The following is a 16,944-nucleotide window of genomic DNA, read 5'->3' as shown; positions in this document are numbered from 1 at the left end:
GTTGTGGTGGCGGACAGCAGGCTTTTCGGAGACATCATGGATACCCAGCCCAATTCACTCGACCACCTGCTATCGATACATCACGTTCTGCAGCGGACGCTTAAGTGCTGCTAATTCCGACATCCTGTATTTATTTATTACGTTCAATCGGCTTAGATTCGCGACACCACGATGTACCAAGATATGCGAGGCGATATATAGAGACGATGGTTTACCAGACACACAGAGAGAGAGAGAGAGAGAGAGAGAGAGAGAGAGAGAGAGAGATGCCATCTACAGTGCGAGGAAGTGCTTGACCTTGTATCCAAGGAGTGCGAGCTTTCATTAGGTGAAGAGAACCCTCTTCTCAAAAGTTCAAAGGTTTGACTCAATTTGAATGTCATAAGATCAATCTATGGTTTGCATCAAATTCTTTTTCATATGTAAATCTAGTTTTCCATTCTTATTCTTCATTGTTTATTGTTGAAGGATCTCAATTTTCTATTCATACATTATATTTTTTTGCAATGCTTGAGTTAACGTATTTTTAGTAGGGATCTCTTATGGTTTTATAAGTAGACCTATTAATGCTTGCTTAAACTTATTATCAAATGTGATTAGGATTATGTAAGTTTGTTACTAGGGTTGCTTTGCTTTGATTAAAAATTGTATTTAATGGATTCTAGAACTCTTGTTTTAAGGGTTTTAAAATTACTAATTTTAATGCTTCAATAAATGGTTCTATAAATGGGTGTGCTAATGCTTGCACTCATTATTAAATGTGATTTAGGTTGTGTAAGCTTGTTGCTAGGTTTCTTTACTTTGATTAGATGGTAGGGTTTCTTTTCTCTAATTAAATGTTGTGTTTGATAATTTTTTGAATACTTGTCTTAATGATTTTATAAATACCGAGTTTTAATGGTTTTATAAATGTTGAGTTTGTTGCTAGGGTTGCTTTACTTTAATTAAACATTGTATTTAATGGATTAGAACTCTTATTTTAATGGTTTTAAAATTTCTAACTTTAATGCTTCAATAAATGGTTCTATAAATGGGTATGCTAATGCTTGCTTAAACTCATTATTAAATGTGATTTACTTTGATTAGATGCTAGGGTTTATTTTCTCTAGTTAAATGTTGTGTTTAATAAATTTTTGAATGCTTGTTTTAATGATTTTATAAATGCAGAGTTTAATGCTTTAAACAAAGAGAGCATGCTAGAATCTAGACAATGTAACCAATTACATATCTATATTGTATGAAGAGTCAAGAGTCTATATATGGTGCAACATTTTTTGAAGATGCTATGGGTGCAATTGTGCTGTTTAGGATTGTTGTATGTTAATCATGTATATCATTGTCTTGTAAATGTACTTAATCCTTTTTTATTTCTATTATCAGTATAGAAAGAGTTCATGTCAAAGAATGTAACATGTGTTAGTTTTGGGATAGGGATACAAATGATAAGATAGAAGAGAAAAATAAATCCAAAAAAAACAAAAGAAGTGGGGAGAAGACTTCCAATCTCAATAAGTTAATGAGGAGCTAGAATGCCTTTTATTGGAGCTTTCAAGAAGGAGCTTCTGGTGAAAATCAACAAAAGGCTATTCTAGTTTCCCGATTCATTTCTCCATGAAATGTGATAACTAGAAGTCTTCTCTCTTGCCGAAGGCTCACTCAGACTAAAAAAATATGAACATTGAAGTCCATTTTTGAGATGTGCCAGAATCTACAAGTAATTCATGCACGTAGTATGTCTTATTGTATAATGTTTTTCTTTCAAGCTTTATGTAAATGGTTATTAAAACTTAATTAAAGTTTTTTTTGAAAGTTGCTCTAGTTGTGAGCTCTTGTTGGTTTTATCTTGAAGTCAAAGCACGTTACATGTATTGGTTCCGAGCTATAGACATAAAATGAGATGATAGAAAATGAGAATAAACTTGCCATGCATTTTGTAACGCAAGCTCAATATGGCAACTTATCATGTATTTTATAATGCTCTTTTTATATGCTTTATGGCAACCTTTCAACAAGTAAAGTACAATATTGCTTCAAACTGTTTGTATTTTTATGAATGTACAATTAAAGAACTTACTTTTTTTAACATTTAGTTTAATTTGGATATTTTATAATTTCCGTTGTATATTGTTGTTCAATGTCTTCTTGATTCAAACTATGTTAGTGTGTGTAGTGATCTTTCATAATATGGGGATTCGATTTATAAGAGTAATGCCCAATAATAACACAATTTTCGGGGGGGAGGGAAGGGTGGGTGAACTAGGGGGACTATGTGTTGCAAAGTTGCTCTACAACCAACAACTCCCATGCTTTTATTTTCCGTTTCATGGGTGTGTTTATAATCTTGTAGAGAAAGTGTGTGAGAATCACTCATAGAGCAGTGTATGATGGCATTAAAACTACAATGAAAGTTGCAGAAAGATCACATTTAAATATCCTTAAAAATTTGCATTTCATCTTTTGTAAAGTACATGTAGAATTATATGTAGGTTTGGTTACATGATGGTTAAGAAGACTATAGAAGGGCAAGTGAACTAGGGGGACTACGTGTTGCAAAGTTGCTCTACAACCAACAACTCCCATGCTTTTATTTTCCATGCCATGGGTGCGTTTATAATCTTCTGGAGAAAGTGTGTGAAAATAGCACACAAAGCAGTGTATGATGGCATTAAAACTACAATGAAAGTCGTAGAAAGATCACATTCTTAAAAATTTGCATTTCATCTTTTGTAAAGTACATGCAGAATTATATGTAGGTTTGGTTACATGATGGTTAGGAAGACTATAAACATGTCCATAAGTCTTTTTAATAGTTCAAAATATATGTCAATTAGGGCCGTCTATGAGACAAATACTTTGTAGTTATTAAAGTCTTTAAGAAGTATGGTTTCCATACATTTTGGATAGTAGATGCCAAATTTATTAGCTATAGTTATCATACAAGTAGTAATATCATTGTAAATGATAATCAAGTTGTATATAACACACGGACCTATTTGGTACATTGGATCTTGTAAAAATTAGGAGTGATTGGACTTCTCTTAGATAATCCATGCTATGAAGTGAGAAAGGCAAAGCTTTATGTCCTATTGGCTGCCGAGATAGCATTGCTTTCTTGGATTAGGCATCGTCAGCCCCCCACATAGACAAGGAGCTCATGGAACCATGTAATCCACATTAAACATTGAGATCCTTCTTCTAGGAAATTGAATGCATTCACAATAGCAATTGGTGCTCTAAACAATGATAATTTGTGTAAATAGAGCTTAATTAATATCAAGATTATGGAAATAAAAAATCAATGCTATCTTCCTATACATACGTTAAGCATAGAACACACAACCACCATGCAATATTAAACCCAATTCTCACTATGTTGATGTATATCTTGACTTTGCACCATATCCACTTCCTAAATCTAATGATTTATTTTTGTGTGTGAAAACAATGATGCAAATATCATTCTTGTCACATCCAACCAATTATATTAGTCTCGTTGCCTTTCCAACATGCTTGCAATACTCTCAACAAATTGAACTATTTATTTATTTACAATGTTTCGTGCATATAATTATTTATCATAGACCTAATGACATTGGCACATTGCTATCCTTTAATTACTTTGAGATATTACTAAGAGTTGTTAGCCCTAAATTCTAGATATCATCATTAAGAATTAATAGATTTTGACTTGCTACATGTCACTTGCACACTAACACTTTGTTAGCCTTTACTTATAGATATCCCCATTATAGATTGCAATCTTCTCGGCAATCACATGCCATTTGCGCTCTCTTTAGGATATAAGCCTAGTAGTTGTGTCTACATCATTTTCGTAAATCAATCCAAGTTGTTTGAAAATTTTAGTAATCTTAAATGTTGAAAGGGACAATTACATGAAGATCTTAATATTGAGAGTATCTAAGTCAATTTGTGAAACTTGTTAGTCATTTTGTTGGATGGGGAGAACGTGACCAAAATTCTTGCTTATGCCAATATATATATTATGTAGCTAAATAATATAGCTAAGCTATATTAACCTCTTGCAAATTATTTTATGTGCTTTTGTCCATTTGTCTCTTGCATATTATTTTATGTGTTTCTCCACCTCTTTCTTACATATTACTTCCCATGCTTGTCCAAGTTTTTCTTACATATTATTTCTCATGCTTCTCAAATTCTCTGTATATAAAATCCACCTACTTTGTACCACAAGGTGTCTATCATACACACAAGCTAATATTGAGCCAAGTGTAATGTTATGCTCCACTAAAAAATCTAGAGGTATGATGTCAAAAGGTGTACCAATGAATCCTTGTAACCACTCCTATAACTATTGCCGCAAGTAACCACCTGAGATTTGATATATGATTCAAACTCTTATTGCACCAACTTGTGTGTTGCAAGTCCATCCTAATGCTTAAATCATAGGTGACATTCATATACATTATAAAGGCTCTAGTGAATCATTACGATTCATACAAAAACATGAAATGTTTATTGGAATAAGTACTTGGTAGTATTGACTATGTTTGAGGCTTGCAACTATATTTCATTAAGTCTATGGTCTTTAACATCTTAATACATCTATAAAAAACAGTGAAAATGCTTAGTTTAACAATCTTAATTTGAAAGAGCTAGTCCTCTTTACAACACCTCCACTATTCCATGGGATCATTCTCATGCATAAAAGGATCCACTCCATCTGAGTGCCTCTCCAAAGATATTCAACTCTTAAAATCTTAGATACTATCTCATCCCTTTCCATAGCGTGCTTATCTAATGGTCCCTTGATGGCACGATCTTGATACAGGGGAAGTTCTACCCCATTTCCATGACGATGGATTTGAAAATATGGTTCCTAAATGATACTAAGGTCACTTAATAGTTTAATATATCTGGTATCGCTTGTGGCAATTTCTTGTGTAAATTTACCTAAATCAAAGTAGACTCATGTCACACTTGGTTCAAAGAGACTGAGAAACGAGGAAGAACTAACATGTTGACCACTCTACCGATGAGGCAAAGTCCCACAATGGCCCTCTAAAAAGATATGAAGTCAATTTCTAAGATAATCTTCCTATGATATCAACCTTTTAGCGCATTCCCACCTACTCCTAGTCTATCAACCTTGAGGGGAAACCTCTCAGCTCAGTGAGACAACCGAATCATAGGATGGATGTATTAGGGTTCCTCCCTCCTACTTTCCTTTTTGTGATAGGGTTGGTTAATTTTTCTAATTATTGAACACACTCAATATGACACATAGAAACAATTTTCTTTATCCCCTTACGAACAACATTCATTCACATAATCTAGTCTACATGACATGAAAATAATTTGAAGACAATCACAATTTTTGTTTCAAATTGGGTAACATTTTTTATTCCACCAAATTATTTTTCCATATAGGGCTTCACTTGAAGGTAATACCACCAATCTGTTGTCATAAGGCCACATGTTTAGTGAACAAAAGCAAGAAAAAAACATCCATACAAATATTTTGAATATGTGTTTATGAATCATTTAAACAAAATCTTTATAAGATTTTCAAGGAGCATAATTAGTCCATCAAAATAGTCTAAATTTCCAATATTGAGTTCTAATGGCTTAATGAGAACTTTTAATGAATCCAAAAATATAAAAGGATCTATCTTGAAAAGTACAAGTCATCTAAGGCAAAAAATATCAAAAGTTGATGTGTTTTATCAAAAGCAAAAATCTAAGATGTTTTGAGAGGATTTTCACAATTTTTCTTGTGTTGACTTGTAGATTAATTTATTGTGATCATTTTGAGTTTGCATGGCAGAATTATTGACAAAACAAGTTGCACGTAGAATCAGGGTTTCCAAAAAGACAAAAATAATGAAAAGCAAAAACCAAGGCATAAAAGGTAAAAGTCTATGCTTTTAATATAAAAAGCAAGGCAATGAACTTCTATATAAGATGTATAGATTGATGTATAAAGATTTGGGCAATGAACAGAGTTGGGAAAATTGGGAATCGATCACTAGTATTGAATAAGCACTAGTCGGGTGTTTTAGCCTAGAAAGGCTCACTTGATAGTGACTTAAATTAGATTGTACTATTTGGGTTTCATTGTATACTCTTTATATTGTTGTTGTAGAGATTTGGGATTGACAAAGTAGATAGATGTCATGCCATGAACAATTGAGCTCAAGCTAATAGCTTCGGAGAAGGCTCCTTTTTTCTAAAATGTATGTCACAATGTACAAAGATTATACATGGTTTATTTATAATTCAACATAATACATTGGGTTTCTATTTTTCATATTTTGTCTTCCATCTTGCTTATTCTCGAGAATCCCATGTAGTTATCAATCCACAAAGCATAATGAGTTAAGACAAGATAAAATATAAAATGTGATTGACATGAAGAAGTAGCTCTATGTATTGAATATTATGTACCATATATATAATCCAAGTAACCCTTAAGTTCAATACCCTGATATGATGAAGAATAACTCAACCAAAATGTTGAAAAGAAACCTAAATAATATATTTATGGACTCTTCGATGTTCGTATCTTAGATCCTTCCTCAATCAAAGGAACATGAGGTGTAAGTGCACACTTCAATCCTTAGCTCTGATTGTATATCAACTCTTGTAATTTTTTCGAGGCCTTCATACATCAAAATATGCATCTTATATAGAAGTTCATTATCTTTCTTTTCATGATATAAGAGCATAGGCTTTTGCCTTTTATGCCTTGCTTTTTGCTTTTCCCTATTTTCATTTTTGTGGAGGCCCTAAGTCTACAAGCTATGACTTGTTTTGATCTTAACTTTGTCTTACAAACTCTTTATATGGTTATCTACATACTCGAACTGATTGGAATAACCATGATCTATAAGCTAGGCAAAATTATGAAAATCTTCTCAAAATAGATAAAAATGCAATTTTTTATAAAATGCATCACTTTTTTATATTTTTAGATTTAAATGTCTTGTACCATTCAAGATAGGTACTTGTATGCATTTAGATTCATACAGAATTCTCATTAAGTCATTAGAACTTAATATTTGAAACTTAGCTATTTTGATGGACCAATTCTGATCCTTGAAAATCTTGTAACAATCTTGTTTCAGTACCTAATCATAAACACATATTTAAAATATTTTTATGGATGTCTTCTTCTTGCTTTTCCTTCACTAAACCTATAGCCTCATGAGACCACTCCAATTGACTAGCATGAGGGCCCTCTAAGAGAACCATCACGAGCTCACATAGGTTAGATTAGTCCTTGACTAGTCCTAGATATCCAAGGGTTTTATTATTACAGTCTCCCTTGCATCCTTGTCATCTCCTTACTAATGTGTTATCCCTACAAGAGACGTCTTGCATTCAAGTTGATCCTAGCATTTAGAGAGGACAAGAATAGCCCCTTGGTGAAGGGCTCCTATAACTAGCCTTGGGAAAGCCTAGGATGTATTTGAGCTCAACTTGGTTTAATACAAACCCTAAGTAGAACACGCAAGCACAAAAGATCCTTCCAATACATCCAATCATCTTTGAGATGTAATTCATGCAACTTGGAATTTTCTCTATGGTTACATCATTCTAACTTGAAGTTCTATCTTTCTTTGAGATATTGTTGTAGACTTAGGGAAAAGCATTTATCTTTCTTTGAGATGTCATGTTACAAATTTCATCATTGTTAAGGAAGAAGACTACTGTCTCCAACAATCAAATTGGGTAAGCTTATAAGGCATGTCAAACTCTTCCTAGCTTGCTTGAGACTACATTAGCCTTCTCCTATCTTACATGAAGGCACCCTCAATTTAATTTCCTATCCTCAAAAAAATCTAATATCTGTATGATACAAAATCATATAAAATTCCATAATATTCTCAAACACCCAATATAATAGTAAATTTATTACATATGTATTTTAAAATATATTGTGAGCACAATGAGAAGAACCTCTGCTTGGCCTCATGTGCTGGCACATCACTTGTACCAGTGATCTCATTTCTAGATCCCCTACTCAAAGCTCCAACATTTCTTAACTTTGGGGCCATCACACACAAACTCTACACTGTGTTACAAATTTAGCTCCTTATACTCTTTGTTGGTCTTAAAATGTATGTATCCAAATCGGACAAAAAAAGGATGGTAGTAGCGATTTGAAAGAAGGTTATAACTATGGTTTGAAAGAGAATGTATTAATATTGATGAGTTGTGGAAGGTAGATGGTGATGATCAAGGAATCTTAAATGGGTTAGGAGATTAGGGTGATAAGTTTCTCTTGCACTAAATTTGAGGATCTCAAGGGAGAATGGTGGATGGATGATGTGAGTGTGAGGAAGATGGTTGAATTGGAGCAGACATTGTCTCTCTCTCTTTCTACACACACATACAAATATACACACACACATTTTTCTTATCCACTTTCTCTATTTCAATTTGTTGGGGGGTAAAGGTACATGTGCCAATGATGTCGTGTATTTACTATACACACCATGAACACACACATGTATACTATAGGTGGCAGGTATCCATCACTATCACTTTATTTTTTATTCTTTCAATGACTATTGAATAAAGGAAGGTCAGTCACATATTGTGACTATTGGAGTTCCCACATATAATGTCTCTCTCTCTTGCTCTCTTGCTGCATTCATCATAGCTGTTGCTTTGCTCTTGCTTCCACTCATGCTCTACCATTCAATTGCTATCAAAGCCAACCATTCAAGGAACTTCTTCATCCTTTGCTTCAACTTGAATTCTAAGTTTTAGCTCAAGGTTTCATGGCAACCATTGTTTCTTCCTCCCATGGTATGCATGGATTCTTCCTTTCTCTTGGTTTGTTCTAACTTTCGTTTGTCTTATCAATGTACTTCCTAAGGCTTAGCTGAGCCTTGTTAAGTGCTTACTGAGTTGAGAAGTAGCCATTTTATCTATTTTTAGTGGATCTAGATTATGTTACAAAAGTCATAGATAGATACGGTAGCTTGAGAACACTTTTGTCAGAGAGAGAACTAGGGAGAGAAAAAGAGGAGAGAGAAGACTGCAAAAGAGGGAGAAAGACTGCAGGAAGAGAGAGAAGAAGAGTGACGAGGAGAGAGAAAGACTAGATTTAGAGAGAGAAAGATAGGAAAGAAGGGGAAGCCATAGAAGCTGTGAGCAAGAAGGTAGAGAAATTCTGTAATTGTATTATTATGTCAAGAAGATGTGAAAAATTACATCTTCTCTCCTTTTATACCAATGACAGTGTGATATGGAATAATATCAATATTATTAACACTAATTTGTTATTCCCAGCTTCTTACAATCCATCCCTTCCCAAAAGTTTTTGTCCTAAAAAACAAACCTAGAAACAACTAGAAAAAAGATGGATAGAACAGAGTACTACTCTGTTTTACAGCTTTACAAATGGAAAATGAATGAAAAATGACCACTACATGAGCTGAATTTGAAGAACGGAAGTAAGCCCTAGCTATATACATGATTTGAAATACTTCAGAAGCAAATGGAGCCATAAAGTCTTCAGCAAATAATCCCAGAACAAAGTAGACAGCTTGCTGAGTAAACAGTCCCTGCTGGACCAAATCTGCCATAACTTTTGATAGAAGTGTCCAAATGAGATGTACCATATATCAAAACGAAGCTCTTGAAGAGTACTTTAAGCCCATATAGATAGCTTAATTCTAAAAATTAGGTATGATAAGAACTATTCTAAAACAGCGTGCTGTCCTGAACTAGTCTGCATCATTACTAGCTCCATAAGCAATAGGCTTCAGCCACCAATGTCTCCCTCAAGTATGGATACTCATCCAATATAGAATCAGGTCTCCAAGAAGCCTCTTCAGATGGTAAACCTCTCTATTTGATCAAATATTCCACAATAGAACGTGATCGAAGCTTCTTTTCACGCTGACCTATAACAGCCTCCGGGATGTACTAAACAAGACCATCTTCATCAATGGGTGGCTCATCAACTATATCCATTGGATCACCATAATAGGGCTTGAGCTAACTAACATGGAAGACGTTATAAATCTTTGTAGAAGAGGGAAGCTCTAGTTTGTATGCCAAATCTCCAATTCGCTTAAGTGTCAAGATTGTGGGAGAGAAGGAAGGAGTCTCACTTGTAGCTTTCTTGCTTGCACAATGGGGGAATACACACAAAGGTGGAGGCTGAAAACAGTTTTTCTCTTCTTAGTTGTGTAAGCCAAAAGAACTCTCTTACAAAGAAATAGAAGAACCCTATATATGGGTCTCCAACCAAAGACAACTAACTAAGGTGGCATACTAACTGAGCCACGAACTAGAGTAGATAGCTGTCATCTAGCTATTATTCATGGGCGGTGTACCAACCACATCTGCAACTGACACGTCGGTGACATAAATGCACAACGGTCACCCTGGCATATCACGAGTGGAGCTCGATATCTCAACACTCCCCCTCGAGCTCAATCCCAATTCCTGCACACCAAGCAGGTCTCTGAACTTGCGCAGCTTCTCTGCGCCCAATGCCTTCGTGAATATGTTAGCTACATGATCCTCTGTGCTGACATAAACTAGATCAATAAGACCTAGTAAAACCCTCTCCCGCACATAGTGATAATGCACCTCAATGTGCTTTGTTCTAGCATGATAGACTGGGTTATTTGCCAAGTGTATACTACTCATGTTGTCACAATAAATGACAACTGGCCCATCTGTAGACTGATGCATATCATAAAGTAGCTTATGCAACCAAGCTACCTCACATGCAGCCATTGCTGCACCCCTGTACTCAGCCTCTGTGCTCGACAAGGCAACTGTAGGTTGTTTCTTGCTGCTCCAAGTGACTGGAGCACTCCCAAAAGAGAACACATATCCACTGGTAGATCGTCTATCAGAAGTACTACCAGCCCAATCAGCATCAGTGTATCCATGCAACTGTATCTCAACCCCAGTCTCATAAAATAGTCCATACTGCAATGTGGACTTCACATACCTGAGTATGCGTCTAGCCGCATCCAAATGCGGTTTCCTTGGAGCCTGCATAAACTGACTTACCAATCCAACAGCATAGCTCAAATCTGGCCTGGTAATAGTCATATAAATCAAGCTTCCTACTATGCGTCTGTACATAGTAGGGTCTTCCAGAAGCTCACCTGCATCTGCGCTCAGCTTCACATTCTGCTCCAAAGGAACTGAAATAGGCTTACAGCCTGTCATCCCATATTTGGACAGCATGTCCAATCCATACTGCCTCTACAAGAGCTGTATCCCACTTGGTGATCTAATCACCTCAATGCCCAAGAAATAACACAGCTCTCCCAAATCCTTCATCTCAAACTTTTGCTTCAATAGCATTTTCACATGAAGGATATCTTCATCACTGTCACATGTCATAATCAAATCATCAACATAAATGACAAGCATCATAATACCTTTCTCTGTTTTTCTCACATAAAGTGAGAAATCTGCCTTGGAAATCTGAAAGCCAATAGTGACAAGATACTGCCCTATCTTGTCAGACCATGCTCTAGGTGCTTGCTTCAAGCCATACAATGCTTTCTTCAACCTGCAAACAAACTCAGGATGAATAGCATGCACATAACCTGGTGGCTGCTCCATATATACCTCTTCTTGCAAATCACCATGCAAGAAGGCATTCTTTACATCCATCTGATGTAAAGACCATTCCTTTGATGCAGCCATAGCAATGACTGCTCTTATGGTTGCCATCCTTGCAACCGGACTGAATGTTTCTTCATAATCAATGCCATATGTTTGTGCATACCCCTTGACTACTAATCTTGCCTTGTATCTGTTCACAGAACCATCTGCATTGTGCTTCACCTTATAAACCCACTTACAGCCAATTGCATTCTTACCTTTAGGCAAAGATACCAACTCCCATGTAGCATTTGCTTCCAAAGCATCCATTTCTTCATCCATGGCTTTCTCCCATTTTTCTTTTCCCATGGCTTGCTCAAAAGAAGTGGGTTCTGGTTCATGTATCACTTTGACCATATATGCATAGTGAATGGCTGTAAATCCATCATATTTCAGCCTATCCACAGGATACCTAACTTTGGTAGACCTGTGCAAAGTAGGCTCACTTTCAGGTGATCTCAAAACATCCCTGGTCTTCCTTACTCCAAGTGTAACAATAGAGGGGATACCCAACTCATCATCAATGCTCTGTTCTGAGCCACTGGATTCACCATCCACATAAGAGTGACCTGCATTCACATCAAACATGGGTTGATCTACCTTCTCTTTTCCTTTTCGTGAAACCTGCATACCACTATCTGCATTGCTTTGAGAAGATTCTCCTGATCTCAATCTGCCTGTCCATGGCGAAGAATGTGAACCACTGCTAGAAAACGTTCCAAGGCCACTAATATTTTGTGACTGCTGCTGTGAATTCTGTGCAGCATTACCATTTTGTGCATCTACATTATCAATCACATTTATTGGTTTATACCAGCTACTCATCTCATCAAAAACAACATCTCTGCTCACTAAAAACTTACGAGTAGAAGGGTTATAGCATCTATACCCTTTTTGCTGCAGAGAGTAACCAATAAAGATGCACTTCTCAGCTTTTGGATCCAACTTGGATCTCAACTCATCTGGCACATGTACATAGGCAATGCAACCAAAAATTTTCAAATGAGAAATATCTGGTTTCCTACCAGTATACCTCTCCTCTAGAGTCATCCCATGTATTGCTGCAGTGGGAGTCATGTTCATTATGTAGACTGCTGTAGCAATTGCTTCAGCCCAGTAAAAATCTGGCAAGTCTTTTTCATTGAGCATGGCACGAGATACCTCTCCAATATGCCTATTTTTCCTTTCTGCAATTCCATTTTGTTGTGGGGTATGACTATATGAATATTGCTGCTTTATGCCATGCTCCTGCAGGAACCTTGCAAACTCATTTGAGAGTACTCTCCCCCTCCATCTGACCTTAGGCATTTTATTTGCAGACCTGTTTCTTTTTCAACCATAGCTTTAAGAGTTTTGAAATGCCCAAAAACTTCACTTTTCTTTTTCATAAAATACACCCAAACTTTTTTGCTATAGTCATCAATAAAAGTGACAAAATAGTGACAGCCTCCAAGAGATGCAGCTTTAGTAGTCCACACATCAGAGTGGATTAATTCCAATGGCTTCTTACTCTCTTGAACATGTCTAGGAAATGGTTTCCTTGCCTGTTTTCCAAACTGACAGGCTTCACATATCTTATGCATTTCTGCAACCTTGAATTTAGGCAATCCTGCAACAATATTTTGGGCCTGCATTGATTTAAGTCGCTGTATATTAACATGACCAATGCGTTTATGCCAGATATCAATATTTGCAACTACACCGGTCCCATGTGCAAACATTGTTGCACTCAATTCAGACATGTCTGCATCCAACGTAAACATTCTGCCCTTCTTCTTTCCTTTTGCTATCAAGCGACCTTTATTTTTCATATCCTCAACAAAGCATCCATGAGGATTAAATTTGACCTGCAAGCCCTGCTCAACCATTTGACCAACAGAAACCAAATTCTTGGTGATATTCGGGACATGAAATACATCGGACAGGTATTTCTTTTTCCCATCCTGCATAGACAAAGGAATTTTTCCAATCTGCACAATAGGATGTGCAGTATCATCACTAGTCTCCACAAATCCCGGTTTTTTCATTTTCCTTGCATCCTTCATCCATTCTGCATGACCTGTCATGTGGTTTGATGCACCTGAATCAACATACCATACATCATTGCTTTCTTCTGCACTTGTCACAGAATTGTTCATGTGCTGCACCATGAACAAATGCTCATTTCTATCATCACCCTGTCTACTAGAAGATGCATAATTCCCTTGTTGCAGTTTTCCATTCATGATGTCATTCTGCTTTTTATAGCAGTCTTTAGCCATATGACCCATTTTACCACAGTAGTAGCATTCAACATTATTGTTTGCATTTTGGCCTCTTTGCCATCCACCACGACCTCTTTGGCTCCCCCTGCCTCTAGAGTTACCACGTCCTCCTCCATAGGACTGGTTTTCTTGAGTTTGCTGCATATTCTGATTTCTACCACGGCCTCCAAATCGGCCTCCTCTACCTCTGCCTCTACCTCTTCCAACATTTGAGTAGAAGACAGCTTCTTTTGAAGTTCCTCCTGAAGAAGATGCACCACCATTTCTCTGCTCCTCAGAAATTAGAAGAGCAATCAACTCCTCAAAATCAGGAAATCTTTCACGGACGGAAATGGATGTTCGGAACTGTGCATAATCCTTTCCTAGACCATTCAAGGTCACAGAAACTAAATCATCATCTTCCACTGGCGACCCAATGGAAGCAAGTGCATCTGCAATCTTCTTCACCTTCATGTGGTAGTCATTGATGCTCATATTTTCTCTTTGCACATTATGCAACTCTTGCTTGAGCTGCATTTTCCTGGCTTGCGTATTTGTGCTATACATTTTTGACAAAGTATCCCATGCCTCCTTTGGCGTACTTGCATCCTGAATATGCACAATCATAGAGTCTGAAATACTGATAGACAGCCAGTACATAACTTTCCTGGCTCTCTCATGCCCTGATTTGAATGCCTGCATTTGCTGTTGATTGGGAACATCAGGAAGAACTGGTTCTTCATTTCCTGCAACAAATTTCCAATATCCTTTTCCCATAAGGAAATTCGTCATTCTAAACTTCCATGCTTGGAAGTTGTTCTTGTCAAGCTTTTCAGTGACAATCTGTGAAAGAGAATCGGACGCCATTACAGAACACTGCAAAAAATTCTGTCACTGCAAAGAACACAACTTCAGCCTCACAAGGGCTAATCTGCAAAACTAACGAAAGTGGTATTTGACCACACAGTCACTTCCTAGTGATGATTTTGCATCAACAGGAAATGGGGATGATTCTGTAACTCCCAATGTCTCTGCGCACAGGTATACGATGCAATTTCTACAGTATCTTTTCACCGAGCTGTAGAACAGTGGCTGCACAGCATAAAACTGGGCCTTTTCCTGAGTGCGTGCAAAAAACTTCCGCCTCCAAAACAGACCCAGAAATGGCCTCAAATAAAAAAAACAAAGTCGCCAAGGGCTAAAGCCCTTGCCCGCAGCATATGCTGCCCTCTTGCTTCACTGCGAAGGGCGTCTCAACTTGAGACAATGCACTCTTGCAATTTTCGTCTCTGCTACCTGCAGAGATCTACTCCCAAAATAGAAAATGAAAGCAACATTGCTCCTCTTACCAGAACACCGCGAGCTTGGCTTGCTTTCTTGAGCTCCTTACCACGAACAAGGCTCTGATACCATGTCAAGATTGTGGGAGAGAAGGAATGAGTCTCACTTGTAGCTTTCTTGCTTGGACAATGGGGGAATACACACAAAGGTGGAGGCTGAAAATAGTTTTCCTCTTCTTAGTTGTGTAAGCCAAAAGAACTCTCTTACAAAGAAATAGAAGAACCCTATATATGGGTCTCAAACCAAAGACAACTAACTAAGGTGACATACTAACTGAGCCACGAACTAGAGTAGATAGCTATCATCTAGCTATTATTCATAGGCGGTGTACCAACCGCATCTGCAACTAACACGTCGGTGACATAAATGCACAACGGTCACCCTAGCATATTACGAGTGGAGCTCGATATCTCAACATTAAGGATCCTGTAAGGGCCATAAAACCTATGGGCAAGCTTATTACTGGATCCATCTTTTAACGTAGAGTACTTGGATTTGGGCACCTTCAACAAAACCAACTCTCCTTCTTGGAACTCTAAAGGCCTCCTCTTCTCATCAGCATACATCTTCATTTGATCTTGAGCCTTCCTTAGATTCACCTTACATTGCTGAAGAAGGGTCTGCGTTCTTTCCAACTCCTCCTTCCCATGAGGATTGATCTTTTCATTAAAGATGACTGTGGGTAAGGGCACCTTGTAACCATACAAAGCCTCAAAGGGTGAAACTCTTATGCTCGCATGAGTGGAATTGTTGTAAGCAAACTTAGCCAGGTGTAACCAAGAATCCCATGAGGTTTGGACATCATAGCAAAAATGGCAAAGATAAGTCTCCAACCATTTATTAACTCTGATAAGCTGTAGATGGAGCCGATTTAGTGCCCATAGATGTAAATACGGCCTGCCAAAAGTTACTCATAAACTTTGAGTCTCTATCATGGACAATCACCTGCAGTAATCCATGTAGTCTAAAAATATGCTCCATAAACTGATTGGCCACTTGAGAAGAAGTAAACTGAATCTTTGTTGGAATAAAATGAGCTGCTTTGGTGAGTCTGTCAACCACCACATAAATACTATTCCACCCCTTCTTAGTAATAGATAAGCCAGTAAAATGAAATCCATAGTAATATAAGTCCATTTACCTGTAGGAATAGGCAATGGCTGTAACAAACCTCCTGGCTTATGGGTGCTATCCTTATTTTGCTGACAAGGCATACACTTCATAACGAAGTCCTTGACATCTTTCCATAGTCCTTTCCAATAAAAGCTTTTGCTGATCCTGTCATAAGTCTTGAAAACTCCCAAGTGTCCAACTAAAGGCGAAGAATGTAACTCCTCCATAATTTTTCGCTTAAAAGAAGAAGTAGAGGGAATAACAATCTTGCCTTTCCACCAAATAAGACCATTTTTAAGCTGGTAATGCGAGTTTTCTTCCATAAGACCTTGCTGTAATTTCTGAAAAATTTGGTTGAATTCCTCATCTAAAAAATAGGCCTCCTGTAGTTCTTCAATCTAGTCATTATGTAATTCTGTCATAGCTAAAACTTTGCAGGCCCACATACGAGAAAGAGAATCAGCCACTATGTTATCTTTGCCCCTTGTACTATGAGTGATGTCAAAATCATAATTTTGTAATGTAGCTACCCAGCGACGTTGCTTTGGAGTGAGATTAGACTGAGTAAGGAAATACTTGAGCACCCGGTGATCACTATGTACTCTGAATCGGCTGC

The sequence above is a fragment of the Lygodium microphyllum genome, chromosome 16 (genome assembly GCF_053477565.2).
Source record: "Lygodium microphyllum isolate KBCC chromosome 16, Lygodium_microphyllum_v1.1.10, whole genome shotgun sequence".
NCBI classification, from domain to species: Eukaryota; Viridiplantae; Streptophyta; class Polypodiopsida; order Schizaeales; family Lygodiaceae; genus Lygodium; species Lygodium microphyllum.
This window is presented reverse-complemented; position numbering follows the sequence as displayed.